The sequence below is a fragment of the Lissotriton vulgaris genome, chromosome 12 (assembly GCF_964263255.1).
Source record: "Lissotriton vulgaris chromosome 12, aLisVul1.2, whole genome shotgun sequence".
Classification (NCBI taxonomy): Eukaryota; Metazoa; Chordata; class Amphibia; order Caudata; family Salamandridae; genus Lissotriton; species Lissotriton vulgaris.
In genome coordinates, this window is record NC_141700.1 from 445,179,375 (window position 1) to 445,198,703 (window position 19,329).

The 19,329-nt window shown below is 33.1% G+C and overlaps 8 non-coding genes across 8 annotated transcripts; all 8 read right to left on the bottom strand.

Annotated features, from left to right (window-relative positions):
* Window positions 1-5,269: 5,269 nt before the first annotated feature.
* On the bottom strand, window positions 5,270-5,343 carry TRNAI-AAU (transfer RNA isoleucine (anticodon AAU)). Its single transcript has one exon. It is a non-coding gene; the product is annotated as a tRNA-Ile (tRNA).
* A 789-nt stretch (window positions 5,344-6,132) lies between these two features.
* Window positions 6,133-6,206, bottom strand: TRNAI-AAU (transfer RNA isoleucine (anticodon AAU)). Its single transcript has one exon. It is a non-coding gene; the product is annotated as a tRNA-Ile (tRNA).
* Window positions 6,207-6,992: 786 nt separating this feature from the next.
* Window positions 6,993-7,066, bottom strand: TRNAI-AAU (transfer RNA isoleucine (anticodon AAU)). The gene has a single exon. It is a non-coding gene; the product is annotated as a tRNA-Ile (tRNA).
* A 2,515-nt stretch (window positions 7,067-9,581) lies between these two features.
* TRNAI-AAU (transfer RNA isoleucine (anticodon AAU)) lies at window positions 9,582-9,655 on the bottom strand. Its single transcript has one exon. It is a non-coding gene; the product is annotated as a tRNA-Ile (tRNA).
* Window positions 9,656-10,441: 786 nt separating this feature from the next.
* Window positions 10,442-10,515, bottom strand: TRNAI-AAU (transfer RNA isoleucine (anticodon AAU)). The gene has a single exon. It is a non-coding gene; the product is annotated as a tRNA-Ile (tRNA).
* A 1,652-nt stretch (window positions 10,516-12,167) lies between these two features.
* TRNAI-AAU (transfer RNA isoleucine (anticodon AAU)) lies at window positions 12,168-12,241 on the bottom strand. Its single transcript has one exon. It is a non-coding gene; the product is annotated as a tRNA-Ile (tRNA).
* A 789-nt stretch (window positions 12,242-13,030) lies between these two features.
* Window positions 13,031-13,104, bottom strand: TRNAI-AAU (transfer RNA isoleucine (anticodon AAU)). Its single transcript has one exon. It is a non-coding gene; the product is annotated as a tRNA-Ile (tRNA).
* Window positions 13,105-14,754: 1,650 nt separating this feature from the next.
* On the bottom strand, window positions 14,755-14,828 carry TRNAI-AAU (transfer RNA isoleucine (anticodon AAU)). Its single transcript has one exon. It is a non-coding gene; the product is annotated as a tRNA-Ile (tRNA).
* Window positions 14,829-19,329: the final 4,501 nt, after the last annotated feature.

A 19,329-nucleotide genomic window follows, 5' to 3' on the forward strand; every position in this document is an offset into this window, starting at 1 on the left:
GCCACTCGTGGCTTGTCTATCACCGCAGCCGGTGCGGGCATTTTGGCTGCCTCTCTTTTTTCCCGCAACTGTTTCATCAGCGCCTGTGCCTCGGCTGCCGTGGCGCCCTCACTACTATCACCCAACCACGCTGCTAGCTGTGCTGCCAGCTCGGGGGGCATATCCTCATTGGATGTCGGGGTGACGACAACGGGGATCGGGTTCCCCTCCATCGGTACCGGGGTCGGCGCCTCGAGCGGGGCAGAGGGAACCGGGACGTCTCCCCCGGCTGGAACCCTTCTTGGCCTCTTTGGTCTCCCTCCAGCCGGTGGATGCCCCGATCTGTCCTCCCCGTCTCGCTCCGCCAGCTTCTTCTTTATGTCGGACATTTCCTTAAAGAGGACCCGAACCATCTGATCAGTCGTCATTCTTTTTGCGCCTTTCTTGGGCATCTCTCCAACGAAGTATCTAGAAGACAAAGAAAAAGATCAAAACGCTCAAAATTGGCTCTTCGTTCTGTCCCGAGCTCACGTGTAGCGAGGAGGTGCAGCTTCAGAGCACAAGAACAAGAGGACGTCTTCTGGTCTTGCGTCCCTTTTTATCCGTCTTCAGGGCGGGCGAACACCCGCCCCTGCCTGCCCCGAGGGCGTGGCTGGCTGCGTCAGTGTCTAGGCCAGCCCACTCTAGGGCGGGAAAAAACGCGCCCCGGCTACGCCGCTTCGGGCATACCAGCCGAGACGCGTCTCCCGCCCAAAAAATGGCTTCCCGGGGGGATCGAGGTACTCCGCCATACGTTCGGGGGGACCGAGTGGTCGCCCCTTTCCAATTTCAGAGGTTTACCATGAAGTTATACTTATACAATATCAACATGAAGAAACTAATATGACTTTGAAAAAAAATTACAATACAAAAGAGATGTTCATACTTAGTGTTAGAACTTAGAACCATTAATGTTTTTTCCATGTGTTTTAGCAATAAATAACAATTCATCACCTATATGCAATTGATTCATCTAATCATTCTATCAGCTTCCCCTCAAAGGAAATATAGACATACACATGATACAGAAGAAAATACATCTATTTTCAACATTAAAGGAGCATCAAGTATTGGCTTGGAGACTGATTGAAGGTATGTCCTTGGCATTTTTAACTTTATGCTCTAAAGACTAAACTAATAGGCTCAATAAATATATAGCATACCATTGAAGAAATAGCAGATGATGAAGTGCTATCGATTGTTAACCCGGGATAGTTGGAAAGCTTATATTCAGCTGTTTACATTCATACTATCTTTATATTTCATCAACAAGACAAAACAAAAATGACCTCAATAAATTGCAATAAATAGAAGATTTAGTTGCTTGGCGTTAGAACTTAGAACCATTAATAGATATTCCAGGAGCTTTCAGAATAATAATTAATTCTACAACTATATCAAATGTATTCATCCAATCCTTCAAGCAGCGTTTGATCCAAGGTGATAAACAGTCAAGAATGAAACACAAGAAAAATTACTCTTTTTTCAAACAATTAAACTTGGCCTGTACAGGGATCGAACCTGTGACCTTGGCGTTATTAGCACAACGCTCTAACCATCTGAGCTAACAGGCCGTTTTGCACAATTTCCTGGACGTCCAGCATATGAAGAAGTGCTAATGATAGTTAACCCGGGAGATTTGGAAAGCTTAATTTCAGAGGTTTACCATGAAGTTATAAATATATAATATCAACATGAAGAAACTAATATGACTTTAAAAAAATTACAATACAAAAGAGATGTTCATACTTAGTGTTAGAACTTAGAACCATTAATGTTTTTCCATGTGTTTTAGCAATAAATAACAATTCATCACCTATATGCAATTGATTCATTTATCATTCTATCAGCTTCCCCTCAAAGGAAATATAGAGATACACATGATACAGAAGAAAATACATCTATTTTCAACATTAAAGGAGCATCAAGTATTGGCTTGGTGACTGATTGAAAATATGTCCTTGGCATTTTTAACTTTTTGCTCTAAAGACTACACTAATAGGCTCACTAAATATATAGCATACTATTGAAGAAATAGCAGATGATGAAGTGCTACCGATTGTTAACCCGGGATAGTTGGAAAGCTTATATTCAGCTGTTTACATTCATACTATCTTTATATTTCATCAACAAGACAAAACAAAAATGACCTCAATGAATTGCAATAAATAAGAGATTTAGTTACTTGGCGTTAGAACTTAGAACCATTAATAGATATTCCAGGAGCTTTCAGAATAATAATTAATTCTACAACTATATCAAATGTATTCATCCAATCCTTCAAGCAGCGTTTCATCCAAGGTGATAAACAGTCAAAAATGAGACAAAAGAAAAATTAATCTTTTTACAAACAATTAAACTTGGCCTGTACAGGGATAGAACCTGTGACCTTGGTGTTATTAGCACCGCGCTCTAACCATCTGAGCTAACAGGCTTCCCCTCAAAGAAAATATAGAGATACACATGATACAGAAGAAAATACATCTATTTTCAACATTAAAGGAGCTTCAAGTATTGGCTTGGAGATTGATTGAAAGTATGTCCTTGGCATTTTTACCTTTATGCTCTAAAGACTAAACTAATAGGCTCACTAAATATATAGCATACTATTGAAGAAATAGCAGATGATGAAGTGGTACTGATTGTTAACCCGGGATAATTGGAAAGCTTATATTCAGCTGTTTACAATCATACTATCTTTATATTTCATCAACAAGACAAAACAAAAATGACCTCAATAAATTGCAATAAATAAGAGATTTAGTTACTTAGCGTTAGAACTTAGAACCATTAATAGATATTCCAGGAGCTTTCAGAATAATAATTAATTCTACAACTATATCAAATGTATTCATCCAATCCTTCAAGCAGCGTTTCATCCAAGGTGATAAACAGTCAAAAATGAGACAAAAGAAAAATTAATCTTTTTACAAACAATTAAACTTGGCCTGTACAGGGATAGAACCTGTGACCTTGGTGTTATTAACACCACGCTCTAACCATCTGAGCTAACAGGCCATTTTGCCCAAATTCCTGGAGGTCCAGCATATGAAGAAGTGCTAATGATAGTTAACCCGGGAGATTTGGAAAGCTTAATTTCAGAGGTTTACCATGAAGTTATAAATATATAATATCAACATGAAGAAACTAATATGACTTTAAAATAATTACAATACAAAAGAGATGTTCATACTTAGTGTTAGAACTTAGAACCATTAATGTTTTTTCCATGTGTTTTAGCAATAAATAACAATTCATCACCTATATGCAATTGATTCATTTAATCATTCTATCAGCTTCCCCTCAAAGGAAATATAGAGATACACATGATACTGAAGAAAATACATCTATTTTCAACATTAAAGGAGCATCAAGTATTGGCTTGGAGACTGATTGAAAGTATGTCCTTGGCATTTTTAACTTTATGCTCTAAAGACTAAACTAATAGGCTCAATAAATATATAGCATACCATTGAAGAAATAGCAGATGATGAAGTGCTATTGATTGTTAACCCGGGATAGTTGGAAAGCTTATATTCAGCTGTTTACATTCATACTATCTTCATATTTCATCAACAAGACAAAACAAAAATGACCTCAATAAATTGCAATAAATAAGAGTTTAAGTTACTTGGCGTTAGAACTTAAAACCATTAATAGATATTCCAGGAGCTTTCAGAATAATAATTAATTCTACAACTATATCAAATGTATTTATCCAATCCTTCAAGCAGTGTTTGATCCAAGGTGATAAACAGTCAAAAATGAGACACAAGAAAAATTAATCTATTTTCAAACAATTAAACTTGGCCTGTACAGGGATCGAACCTATGACCTTGGCGTTATTAGCAACACGCTCTAACCATCTGAGCTAACAGGCCGTTTTGCACAATTTCCTGGACGTCCAGCATATGAAAAAGTGCTAATGATAGTTAACCCGGGAGATTTGGAAAGCTTAATTTCAGAGGTTTACCATGAAGTTATAAATATATAATATCAACATGAAGAAACTAATATGACTTTAAAAAAATTACAATACAAAAGAGATGTTCATACTTAGTGTTAGAACTTAGAACCATTAATGTTTTTCCATGTGTTTTAGCAATAAATAACAATTCATCACCTATATGCAATTGATTAATTTATCATTCTATCAGCTTCCCCTCAAAGGAAATATAGAGATACACATGATACAGAAGAAAATACATCTATTTTCAACATTAAAGGAGCATCAAGTATTGGCTTGGAGACTGATTGAAAATATGTCCTTGGCATTTTTAACTTTTTGCTCTAAAGACTACACTAATAGGCTCACTAAATATATAGCATACTATTGAAGAAATAGCAGATGATGAAGTGCTACCGATTGTTAACCCGGGATAGTTGGAAAGCTTATATTCAGCTGTTTACATTCATACTATCTTTATATTTCATCAACAAGACAAAACAAAAATGACCTCAATGAATTGCAAAAAATAAGAGATTTAGTTACTTGGCGTTAGAACTTAGAACCATTAATAGATATTCCAGGAGCTTTCAGAATAATAATTAATTCTACAACTATATCAAATGTATTCATCCAATCCTTCAAGCAGCGTTTCATCCAAGGTGATAAACAGTCAAAAATGAGACAAAAGACAAATTAATCTTTTTACAAACAATTAAACTTGGCCTGTACAGGGATAGAACCTGTGACCTTGGTGTTATTAGCACCACGCTCTAACCATCTGAGCTAACAGGCTTCCCCTCAAAGAAAATATAGAGATACACATGATACAGAAGAAAATACATCTATTTTCAACATTAAAGGAGCATCAAGTATTGGCTTGGAGACTGATTGAAAATATGTCCTTGCTATTTTTAACTTTTTGCTCTAAAGACTAAACTAATAGGCTCACTAAATATATAGCATACTATTGAAGAAATAGCAGATGATGAAGTGCTACTGATTGTTAACCCGGGATAGTTGGAAAGCTTATATTCAGCTGTTTACATTCATACTATCTTTATATTTCATCAACAAGACAAAAAAAAAATGACCTCAATGAATTGCAATAAAGAAGAGATTTAGTTACTTGGAGTTAGAACTTAGAACCATTAATAGATATTCGAGGAGCTTTCAGAATAATAATGAATTCTACAACTATATCAAATGTATTTGTCCAATCCTTCAAGCAGTGTTTGATCCAAGGTGATAAACAGTCAAAAATGAGACACAAGAAAAATTAATCTTTTTTCAAACAATTAAACTTGGCCTGTACAGGGATCGAACCTGTGACCTTGGCGTTATTAGCACCACGCTCTAACCAGCTGAGCTAACAGGCCATTTTGCACAATTTCCTGGAAGTCCAGCATATGAAGAAGTGCTAATGATAGTTAACCCGGGAGATTTGGAAAGCTTAATTTCAGAGGTTTACCATGAAGTTATACTTATATAATATCAACATGAAGAAACTAATATGACTTTAAAAAAATTACAATACAAAAGAGATGTTCATACGTAGTGTTAGAACTTAGAACCATTAATGTTTTTTCCATGTGTTTTAGCAATAAATAACAATTCATCACCTATATGCAATTGATTCATTTAATCATTCTATCAGCTTCCCCTCAAAGGAAATATAGAGATACACATGATACAGAAGAAAATACATCTATTTTCAACATTAAAGGAGCATCAAGTATTGGCTTGGAGACTGATTGAAAGTATTTCCTTGGCATTTTTAACTTTATGCTCTAAAGACTAAACTAATAGGCTCACTAAATATATAGCATACTATTGAAGAAATAGCAGATGATGAAGTGCTACTGATTGTTAACCCGGGATAGTTGGAAAGCTTATATTCAGCTGTTTACATTCATACTATCTTTATATTTCATCAACAAGACAAAAAAAAAATGACCTCAATGAATTGCAATAAAGAAGAGATTTAGTTACTTGGAGTTAGAACTTAGAACCATTAATAGATATTCCAGGAGCTTTCAGAATAATAATTAATTCTACAACTATATCAAATGTATTCATCCAATCCTTCAAGCAGTGTTTGATCCAAGGTGATAAACAGTCAAAAATGAGACACAAGAAAAATTTATCTTTTTTCAAACAATTAAACTTGGCCTGTACAGGGATCGAACCTGTGACCTTGGCGTTATTAGCACCACGCTCTAACCATCTGAGCTAACAGGCCGTTTTGCACAATTTCCTGGAAGTCCAGCATATGAAGAAGTGCTAATGATAGTTAACCCGGGAGATTTGGAAAGCTTAATTTCAGAGGTTTACCATGAAGTTATAAATATATAATATCAACATGAAGAAACTAATATGACTTTAAAAAAATTACAATACAAAAGAGATGTTCATACTTAGTGTTAGAACTTAGAACCATTAATGTTTTTCCATGTGTTTTAGCAATAAATAACAATTCATCACCTATATGCAATTGATTCATTTATCATTCTATCAGCTGCCCCTCAAAGGAAATATAGAGATACACATGATACAGAAGAAAATACATCTATTTTCAACATTAAAGGAGCATCAAGTATTGGCTTGGAGACTGATTGAAAATATGTCCTTGCTATTTTTAACTTTTTGCTCTAAAGACTAAACTAATAGGCTCACTAAATATATAGCATACCATTGAAGAAATAGCAGATGATGAAGTGCTATCGATTGTTAACCCGGGATAGTTGGAAAGCTTATATTCAGCTGTTTACATTCATACTATCTTTATATTTCATCACAAGACAAAACAAAAAAGACCTCAATAAATTGCAATAAATAGAAGATTTAGTTACTTGGCGTTAGAACTTAGAACCATTAATAGATATTCCAGGAGCTTTCAGAATAATAATAATTTCTACAACTATATCAAATGTATTCATCCAATCCTTCAAGCAGCGTTTGATCCAAGGTGATAAACAGTCAAGAATGAAACACAAGAAAAATTACTCTTTTTTCAAACAATTAAACTTGGCCTGTACAGGGATCGAACCTGTGACCTTGGCGTTATTAGCACCACGCTCTAACCATCTGAGCTAACAAGCCATTTTGCCCAAATTCCTGGAAGTCCAGCATGTGAAGAAGTGCTAATGATAGTTAACCCGGGAGATTTGGAAAGCTTAATTTCAGAGGTTTACCATGAAGTTATACTTATATAATATCAACATGAAGAAACTAATATGACTCTAAAAAAATTACAATACAAAAGAGATTTTCATACTTAGTGTTAGAACTTAGAACCATTAATGTTTTTTCCATGTGTTTTAGCAATAAATAACAATTCATCACCTATATGCAATTGATTCATTTAATCATTCTATCAGCTTCCCCTCAAAGGAAATATAGAGATACACATGATACAGAAGAAAATACATCTATTTTCAACATTAAAGGAGCATCAAGTATTGGCTTGGAGACTGATTGAAAGTATGTCCTTGGCATTTTTAACTTTATGCTCTAAAGACTAAACTAATAGGCTCAATAAATATATAGCATACCATTGAAGAAATAGCAGATGATGAAGTGCTATTGATTGTTAACCCGGGATAGTTGGAAAGCTTATATTCAGCTGTTTACATTCATACTATCTTTATATTTCATCAACAAGACAAAACAAAAATGACCTCAATAAATTGCAATAAATAAGAGTTTAAGTTACTTGGCGTTAGAACTTAAAACCATTAATAGATATTCCAGGAGCTTTCAGAATAATAATTAATTCTACAACTATATCAAATGTATTTATCCAATCCTTCAAGCAGTGTTTGATCCAAGGTGATAAACAGTCAAAAATGAGACACAAGAAAAATTAATCTTTTTCCAAACAATTAAACTTGGCCTGTACAGGGATCGAACCTATGACCTTGGCGTTATTAGCAACACGCTCTAACCATCTGAGCTAACAGGCCGTTTTGCACAATTTCCTGGACGTCCAGCATATGAAAAAGTGCTAATGATAGTTAACCCGGGAGATTTGGAAAGCTTAATTTCAGAGGTTTACCATGAAGTTATAAATATATAATATCAACATGAAGAAACTAATATGACTTTAAAAAAATTACAATACAAAAGAGATGTTCATACTTAGTGTTAGAACTTAGAACCATTAATGTTTTTTCCATGTGTTTTAGCAATAAATAACAATTCATCACCTATATGCAATTGATTCATTTAATCATTCTATCAGCTTCCCCTCAAAGGAAATATAGAGATACACATGATACAGAAGAAAATACATCTATTTTCAACATTAAAGGAGCATCAAGTATTGGCTTGGAGACTGATTGAAAGTATGTCCTTGGCATTTTTAACTTTATGCTCTAAAGACTAAACTAATAGGCTCAATAAATATATAGCATACTATTGAAGAAATAGCAGATGATGAAGTGCTACCGATTGTTAACCCGGGATAGTTGGAAAGCTTATATTCAGCTGTTTACATTCATACTATCTTTATAATTCATCTACAAGACAAAACAAAAATGACCTCAATAAATTGCAATAAATAAGAGTTTAAGTTACTTGGCGTTAGAACTTAGAACCATTAATAGATATTCCAGGAGCTTTCAGAATAATAATTAATTCTACAACTATATCAAATGTATTTATCCAATCCTTCAAGCAGTGTTTGATCCAAGGTGATAAACAGTCAAAAATGAGACAAAAGAAAAATTAATCTTTTTTCAAACAAATAAACTTGGTCTGTACAGGGATCGAACCTATGACCTTGGCGTTATTAGCACCACGCTCTAACCATCTGAGCTAACAGGCCGTTTTGCACAATTTCCTGGAAGTCCAGCATATGAAGAAGTGCTAATGATAGTTAACCTGGGAGATTTGGAAAGCTTAATTTCAGAGGTTTACCATGAAGTTATAAATATATAATATCAACATGAAGAAACTAATATGACTTTAAAAAAATTACAATACAAAAGAGATGTTCATACTTAGTGTTAGAACTTAGAACCATTAATGTTTTTTCCATGTGTTTTAGCAATAAATAACAATTCATCACCTATATGCAAATGATTCATTTAATCATTCTATCAGCTTCCCCTCAAAGGAAATATAGAGATACACATGATACAGAAGAAAATACATCTATTTTCAACATTAAAGGAGCATCAAGTATTGGCTAGGAGATTGATTGAAAGTATGTCCTTGGCATTTTTAACTTTATGCTCTAAAGACTAAACTAATAGGCTCAATAAATATATAGCATACCATTGAAGAAATAGCAGATGATGAAGATCTATCGATTGTTAACCCGGGATAGTTGGAAAGCTTATATTCAGCTGTTTACATTCATACTATCTTTATATTTCATCTACAAGACAAAACAAAAATGACCTCAATAAATTGCAATAAATAAGAGTTTAAGTTACTTGGCGTTAGAACTTAGAACCATTAATAGATATTTCAGGAGCTTTCAGAATAATAATTAATTCTACAACTATATCAAATGTATTCATCCAGTCCTTCAAGCAGTGTTTGATCCAAGGTGATAAACAGTCAAAAATGAGACACAAGAAAAATTAATCTTTTTTCAAACAATTATACTTGGCCTGTACAGGGATCGAACCTGTGACCTTGGCGTTATTAGCACCACGCTCTAACCATCTGAGCTAACAGGCCGTTTTGCACAATTTCCTGGAAGTCCAGCATATGAAGAAGTGCTAATGATAGTTAACCCGGGAGATTTGGAAAGCTTAATTTCAGAGGTTTACCATGAAGTTATAAATATATAATATCAACATGAAGAAACTAATATGACTTTAAAAAAATTACAATACAAAAGAGATGTTCATACTTAGTGTTAGAACTTAGAACCATTAATGTTTTTCCATGTGTTTTAGCAATAAATAACAATTCATCACCTATATGCAATTGATTCATTTATCATTCTATCAGCTGCCCCTCAAAGGAAATATAGAGATACACATGATACAGAAGAAAATACATCTATTTTCAACATTAAAGGAGCATCAAGTATTGGCTTGGAGACTGATTGAAAATATGTCCTTGCTATTTTTAACTTTTTGCTTAAAGACTAAACTAATAGGCTCACTAAATATATAGCATACCATTGAAGAAATAGCAGATGATGAAGTGCTATCGATTGTTAACCCGGGATAGTTGGAAAGCTTATATTCAGCTGTTTACATTCATACTATCTTTATATTTCATCACAAGACAAAACAAAAAAGACCTCAATAAATTGCAATAAATAGAAGATTTAGTTACTTGGCGTTAGAACTTAGAACCATTAATAGATATTCCAGGAGCTTTCAGAATAATAATAATTTCTACAACTATATCAAATGTATTCATCCAATCCTTCAAGCAGCGTTTGATCCAAGGTGATAAACAGTCAAGAATGAAACACAAGAAAAATTACTCTTTTTTTCAAACAATTAAACTTGGCCTGTACAGGGATCGAACCTGTGACCTTGGCGTTATTAGCACCACGCTCTAACCATCTGAGCTAACAAGCCATTTTGCCCAAATTCCTGGAAGTCCAGCATGTGAAAAAGTGCTAATGATAGTTAACCCGGGAGATTTGGAAAGCTTAATTTCAGAGGTTTACCATGAAGTTATACTTATATAATATCAACATGAAGAAACTAATATGACTCTAAAAAAATTACAATACAAAAGAGATTTTCATACTTAGTGTTAGAACTTAGAACCATTAATGTTTTTTCCATGTGTTTTAGCAATAAATAACAATTCATCACCTATATGCAATTGATTCATTTAATCATTCTATCAGCTTCCCCTCAAAGGAAATATAGAGATACACATGATACAGAAGAAAATACATCTATTTTCAACATTAAAGGAGCATCAAGTATTGGCTTGGAGACTGATTGAAAGTATGTCCTTGGCATTTTTAACTTTATGCTCTAAAGACTAAACTAATAGGCTCAATAAATATATAGCATACTATTGAAGAAATAGCAGATGATGAAGTGCTACCGATTGTTAACCCGGGATAGTTGGAAAGCTTATATTCAGCTGTTTACATTCATACTATCTTTATAATTCATCTACAAGACAAAACAAAAATGACCTCAATAAATTGCAATAAATAAGAGTTTAAGTTACTTGGCGTTAGAACTTAGAACCATTAATAGATATTCCAGGAGCTTTCAGAATAATAATTAATTCTACAACTATATCAAATGTATTTATCCAATCCTTCAAGCAGTGTTTGATCCAAGGTGATAAACAGTCAAAAATGAGACAAAAGAAAAATTAATCTTTTTTCAAACAAATAAACTTGGCCTGTACAGGGATCGAACCTATGACCTTGGCGTTATTAGCACCACGCTCTAACCATCTGAGCTAACAGGCCGTTTTGCACAATTTCCTGGAAGTCCAGCATATGAAGAAGTGCTAATGATAGTTAACCTGGGAGATTTGGAAAGCTTAATTTCAGAGGTTTACCATGAAGTTATAAATATATAATATCAACATGAAGAAACTAATATGACTTTAAAAAAATTACAATACAAAAGAGATGTTCATACTTAGTGTTAGAACTTAGAACCATTAATGTTTTTTCCATGTGTTTTAGCAATAAATAACAATTCATCACCTATATGCAAATGATTCATTTAATCATTCTATCAGCTTCCCCTCAAAGGAAATATAGAGATACACATGATACAGAAGAAAATACATCTATTTTCAACATTAAAGGAGCATCAAGTATTGGCTAGGAGATTGATTGAAAGTATGTCCTTGCTATTTTTAAGTTTTTGCTCTAAAGACTAAACTAATAGGCTCACTAAATATATAGCATACTATTGAAGAAATAGCAGATGATGAAGTGCTACTGATTGTTAACCCGGGATAGTTGGAAAGCTTATATTCAGCTGTTTACATTCATACTATCTTTATATTTCATCAACAAGACACAACAAAAATGACCTCAATGAATTGCAATAAAGAAGAGATTTAGTTACTTGGAGTTAGAACTTAGAACCATTAATAGATATTCCAGGAGCTTTCAGAATAATAATTAATTCTACAACTATATCAAATGTATTCATCCAATCCTTCAAGCAGTGTTTGATCCAAGGTGATAAACAGTCAAAAATGAGACACAAGAAAAATTAATCTTTTTTCAAACAATTAAACTTGGCCTGTACAGGGATCGAACCTGTGACCTTGGCGTTATTAGCACCACGCTCTAACCATCTGAGCTAACAGGCCGTTTTGCACAATTGCCTGGAAGTCCAGCATATGAAGAAGTGCTAATGATAGTTAACCCGGGAGATTTGGAAAGCTTAATTTCAGAGGTTTACCATGAAGTTATAAATATATAATATCAACATGAAGAAACTAATATGACTTTAAAAAAATTACAATACAAAAGAGATGTTCATACTTAGTGTTAGAACTTAGAACCATTAATGTTTTTTCCATGTGTTTTAGCAATAAATAACAATTCATCACCTATATGCAATTGATTCATCTAATCATTCTATCAGCTTCCCCTCAAAGGAAATATAGACATACACATGATACAGAAGAAAATACATCTATTTTCAACATTAAAGGAGCATCAAGTATTGGCTTGGAGACTGATTGAAGGTATGTCCTTGGCATTTTTAACTTTATGCTCTAAAGACTAAACTAATAGGCTCAATAAATATATAGCATACCATTGAAGAAATAGCAGATGATGAAGTGCTATCGATTGTTAACCCGGGATAGTTGGAAAGCTTATATTCAGCTGTTTACATTCATACTATCTTTATATTTCATCAACAAGACAAAACAAAAATGACCTCAATAAATTGCAATAAATAGAAGATTTAGTTACTTGGCGTTAGAACTTAGAACCATTAATAGATATTCCAGGAGCTTTCAGAATAATAATTAATTCTACAACTGTATCAAATGTATTCATCCAATCCTTCAAGCAGCGTTTGATCCAAGGTGATAAACAGTCAAGAATGAAACACAAGAAAAATTACTCTTTTTTCAAACAATTAAACTTGGCCTGTACAGGGATCGAACCTGTGACCTTGGCGTTATTAGCACCACGCTCTAACCATCTGAGCTAACAAGCCATTTTGCCCAAATTCCTGGAAGTCCAGCATGTGAAGAACTGCTAATGATAGTTAACCCGGGAGATTTGGATAGCTGAATTTCAGAGGTTTACCATGAAATTATAAATATATAATATCAACATGAAGAAACTAATATGACTTTAAAAAATTGCAATACAAAAGAGATTTTCATACTTAGTGTTAGAACTTAGAACCATTAATGTTTTTCCATGTGTTTTAGCAATAAATAACAATTCATCACCTATATGCAATTGATTCATTTAATCATTCTATCAGCTTCCCCTCAAAGGAAATGTAGAGATACACATGATACAGAAGAAAATACATCTATTTTCAACATTAAAGGAGCATCAAGTATTGGCTAGGAGATTGATTGAAAGTATGTCCTTGGCATTTTTAACGTTATGCTCTAAAGACTAAACTAATAGGCTCAATAAATATATAGCATACCATTGAAGAAATAGCAGATGATGAAGTTCTATCGATTGTTAACCCGGGATAGTTGGAAAGCTTATATTCAGCTGTTTACATTCATACTATCTTCATATTTCATCAACAAGACAAAACAAAAATGACCTCAATAAATTGCAATAAATAAGAGTTTAAGTTACTTGGCGTTAGAACTTAGAACCATTAATAGATATTCCAGGAGCTTTCAGAATAATAATTAATTCTACAACTATATCAAATGTATTTATCCAATCCTTCAAGCAGTGTTTGATCCAAGGTGATAAACAGTCAAAAATGAGACACAAGAAAAATTAATCTTTTTTCAAACAATTAAACTTGGCCTGTACAGGGATCAAACCTGTGACCTTGGCGTTATTAGCACCACACTCTAACCATCTGAACTAACAGGCCGTTTTGCACAATTTACTGGAAGTCCAGCATATGAAGAAGTGCTAATGATAGTTAACCTGGGAGATTTGGAAAGCTTAATTTCAGAGGTTTACCATGAAGTTATAAATATATAATATCAACATGAAGAAACTAATATGACTTTAAAAAAATTACAATACAAAAGAGATGTTCATACTTAGTGTTAGAACTTAGAACCATTAATGTTTTTTCCATGTGTTTTAGCAATAAATTACAATTCATCACCTATATGCAATTGATTCATTTAATCATTCTATCAGCTTCCCCTCAAAGGAAATATAGAGATACACATGATACAGAAGAAAATACATCTATTTTCAACATTAAAGGAGCATCAAGTATTGGCTAGGAGATTGATTGAAAGTATATCCTTGGCATTTTTAACTTTATGCTCTAAAGACTAAACTAATAGGCTCACTAAATATATAGCATACTATTGAAGAAATAGCAGATGATGAAGTGCTACTGATTGTTAACCCGGGATAGTTGGAAAGCTTCTATTCAGCTGTTTACATTCATACTATCTTTATAGTTCATCAACAAGACAAAAAAAAAATGACCTCAATGAATTGCAATAAAGAAGAGATTTAGTTACTTGGAGTTAGAACTTAGAACCATTAATAGATATTCCAGGAGCTTTCAGAATAATAATGAATTCTACAACTATATCAAATGTATTCGTCCAATCCTTCAAGCAGTGTTTGATCCAAGGTGATAAACAGTCAAAAATGAGACACAAGAAAAATTAATCTTTTTTCAAACAATTAAACTTGGCCTGTACAGGGATCGAACCTGTGACCTTGGCGTTATTAGCACCACGCTCTAACCATCTGAGCTAACAGGCCGTTTTGCACAATTTCCTGGAAGTCAGCATATGAAGAAGTGCTAATGATAGTTAACCCGGGAGATTTGGAAAGCTTAATTTCAGAGGTTTACCATGAAGTTATAAATATATAATATCAACATGAAGAAACTAATATGACTTTAAAAAAATTACAATACAAAAGAGATGTTCATACTTAGTGTTAGAACTTAGAACCATTAATGTTTTTCCATGTGTTTTAGCAATAAATAACAAGTCATCACCTATATGCAATTGATTCATTTATCATTCTATCAGCTTCCCCTCAAAGGAAATATAGAGATACACATGATACAGAAGAAAATACATCTCTTTTCAACATTAAAGGAGCATCAAGTATTGGCTAGGAGATTGATTGAAAGTATGTCCTTGGCATTTTTAACGTTATGCTCTAAAGACTAAACTAATAGGCTCAATAAATATATAGCATACCATTGAAGAAATAGCAGATGATGAAGTTCTATCGATTGTTAACCCGGGATAGTTGGAAAGCTTATATTCAGCTGTTTACATTCATACTATCTTTATATTTCATCTACAAGACAAAACAAAAATGACCTCAATAAATTGCAATAAATAAGAGTTTAAGTTACTTGGCGTTAGAACTTAGAACCATTAATAGATATTCCAGGAGCTTTCAGAATAATAATTAATTCTACAACTATATCAAATGTATTTATCCAATCCTTCAAGCAGTGTTTGATCCAAGGTGATAAACAGTCAAAAATGAGACACAAGAAAAATTAATCTTTTTTCAAACAATTAAACTTGGCCTGTACAGGGATCGAACCTGTGATCTTGGCGTTATTAGCACCACGCTCTAACCATCTGAGCTAACAGGCCGTTTTGCACAATTTCCTGGAAGTCCAGCATATGAAGAAGTGCTAATGATAGTTAACCCGGGAGATTTGGAAAGCTTAATTTCAGAGGTTTACCATGAAGTTATAAATATATAATATCAACATGAAGAAACTAATATGACTTTAAAAAAATTACAATACAAAAGAGATGTTCATACTTAGTGTTAGAACTTAGAACCATTAATGTTTTTTCCATGTGTTTTAGCAATAAATAACAATTCATCACCTATATGCAATTGATTCATTTAATCATTCTATCAGCTTCCCCTCAAAGGAAATATAGAGATACACATGATACAGAAGAAAATACATCTATTTTCAACATTAAAGGAGCATCAAGTATTGGCTTGGAGACTGATTGAAAATATGTCCTTGCTATTTTTAACTTTTTGCTCTAAAGACTAAACTAATAGGCTCACTAAATATATAGCATACTATTGAAGAAATAGCATATGATGAAGTGCTACTGATTGTTAACCCGGGATAGTTGGAAAGCTTATATTCAGCTGTTTACATTCATACTATCTTTATATTTCATCAACAAGACAAAACAAAAATGACCTCAATAAATTGCAATAAATAGAAGATTTAGTTACTTGGCGTTAGAACTTAGAACCATTTATAGATATTCTAGGAGCTTTCAGAATAATAATTAATTCTACAACTATATCAAATGTATTCATCCAATCCTTCAAGCAGCGTTTGATCCAAGGTGATAAACAGTCAAAAATGAGACACAAGAAAAATTACTCTTTTTTCAAACAATTAAACTTGGCCTGTACAGGGATCGAACGTGTGACCTTGGCGTTATTAGCACCACGCTCTAACCATCTGAGCTAACAAGCCATTTTGCCCAAATTCCTGGAAGTCCAGCATGTGAAGAACTGCTAATGATAGTTAACCCGGGAGATTTGGATAGCTGAATTTCAGAGGTTTACCATGAAATTATAAATATATGATATCAACATGAAGAAACTAATATGACTTTAAAAAAATTACAATACAAAAGAGATTTTCATACTTAGTGTTAGAACTTAGAATCATTAATGTTTTTTCCATGTGTTTTAGCAATAAATAACAATTCATCACCTATATGCAATTGATTCATCTAATCGTTCTATCAGCTTCCCCTCAAAGGAAATATAGACATACACATGATACAGAAGAAAATACATCTATTTTCAACATTAAAGGAGCATCAAGTATTGGCTTGGAGACTGATTGAATGTATATCCTTGGCATTTTTAACTTTATGCTCTAAAGACTAAACTAATAGTCTCAATAAATATATAGCATACCATTGAAGAAATAGCAGATGATAAAGTGCTATTGATTGTTAACCCGGGATAGTTGGAAAGCTTATATTCAGCTGTTTACATTCATGCTATCTTTATATTTCATCAACAAGACAAAACAAAAATGACCTCAATAAATTGCAATAAATAAGAGTTTAAGTTACTTGGCGTTAGAACTTAAAACCATTAATAGATATTCCAGGAGCTTTCAGAATAATAATTAATTCTACAACTATATCAAATGTATTTATCCAATCCTTCAAGCAGTGTTTGATCCAAGGTGATAAACAGTCAAAAATGAGACACAAGAAAAATTAATCTTTTTTCAAACAATTAAACTTGGCCTGTACAGGGATCGAACCAATGACCTTGGCGTTATTAGCACCACGCTCTAACCATCTGAGCTAACAGGCCGTTTTGCACAATTTCCTGGAAGTCCAGCATATGAAGAAGTGCTAATGATAGTTAACCCGGGAGATTTGGAAAGCTTAATTTCAGAGGTTTACCATGAAGTTATAAATATATAATATCAACATGAAGAAACTAATATGACTTTAAAAAAATTACAATACAAAAGAGATGTTCATACTTAGTGTTAGAACTTAGAACCATTAATGTTTTTCCATGTGTTTTAGCAATAAATAACAATTCATCACCTATATGCAATTGATTCATTTATCATTCTATCAGCTTCCCCTCAAAGGAAATATAGAGATACACATGATACAGAAGAAAATACATCTATTTTCAACATTAAAGGAGCATCAAGTATTGGCTTGGAGACTGATTGAAAATATGTCCTTGGCATTTTTAACTTTTTGCTCTAAAGACTACACTAATAGGCTCACTAAATATATAGCATACTATTGAAGAAATAGCAGATGATGAAGTGCTACCGATTGTTAACCCGGGATAGTTGGAAAGCTTATATTCAGCTGTTTACATTCATACTATCTTTATATTTCATCAACAAGACAAAACAAAAATGACCTCAATGAATTGCAATAAATAAGAGATTTAGTTACTTGGCGTTAGAACTTAGAACCATTAATAGATATTCCAGGAGCTTTCAGAATAATAATTAATTCTACAACTATATCAAATGTATTCATCCAATCCTTCAAGCAGCGTTTCATCCAAGGTGATAAACAGTCAAAAATGAGACAAAAGAAAAATTAATCTTTTTACAAACAATTAAACTTGGCCTGTACAGGGATAGAACCTGTGACCTTGGTGTTATTAGCACCACGCTCTAACCATCTGAGCTAACAGGCTTCCCCTCAAAGAAAATATAGAGATACACATGATACAGAAGAAAATACATCTATTTTCAACATTAAAGGAGCTTCAAGTATTGGCTTGGAGATTGATTGAAAGTATGTCCTTGGCATTTTTACCTTTATGCTCTAAAGACTAAACTAATAGGCTCACTAAATATATTGTTTACTATTGAAGAAATAGCAGATGATGAAGTGGTACTGATTGTTAACCCGGGATAATTGGAAAGCTTATATTCAGCTGTTTACATTCATACTATCTTTATATTTCATCAACAAGACAAAACAAAAATGACCTCAATAAATTGCAATAAATAAGAGATTTAGTTACTTAGCGTTAGAACTTAGAACCATTATTAGATATTCCAGGAGCTTTCAGAATAATAATTAATTCTACAACTATATCAAATGTATTCATATATTCCTTCAAGCAGCGTTTCATCCAAGGTGATAAACAGTCAAAAATGAGACAAAAGAAAAATTAATCTTTTTACAAACAATTAAACTTGGCCTGTACAGGGATAGAACCTGTGACCTTGGTGTTATTAACACCACGCTCTAACCATCTGAGCTAACAGGCCGTTTTGCCCAAATTCCTGGAGGTCCAGCATATGAAGAAGTGCTAATGATAGTTAAGCCGGGAGATTTGGAAAGCTTAATTTCAGAGGTTTACCATGAAGTTATAAATATATAATATCAACATGAAGAAGCTAATATGACTTTAAAATAATTACAATACAAAAGAGATGTTCATACTTAGTGTTAGAACTTAGAATCATTAATGTTTTTTCTATGTGTTTTAGCAATAAATAACAATTCATCACCTATATGCAATTGATTCATCTAATCGTTCTATCAGCTTCCCCTCAAAGGAAATATAGACATACACATGATACAGAAGAAAATACATCTATTTTCAACATTAAAGGAGCATCAAGTATTCGCTTGGAGACTGATTGAAGGTATATCCTTGGCATTTTTAACTTTATGCTCTAAAGACTAAACTAATAGTCTCAATAAATATATAGCATACCATTGAAGAAATAGCAGAT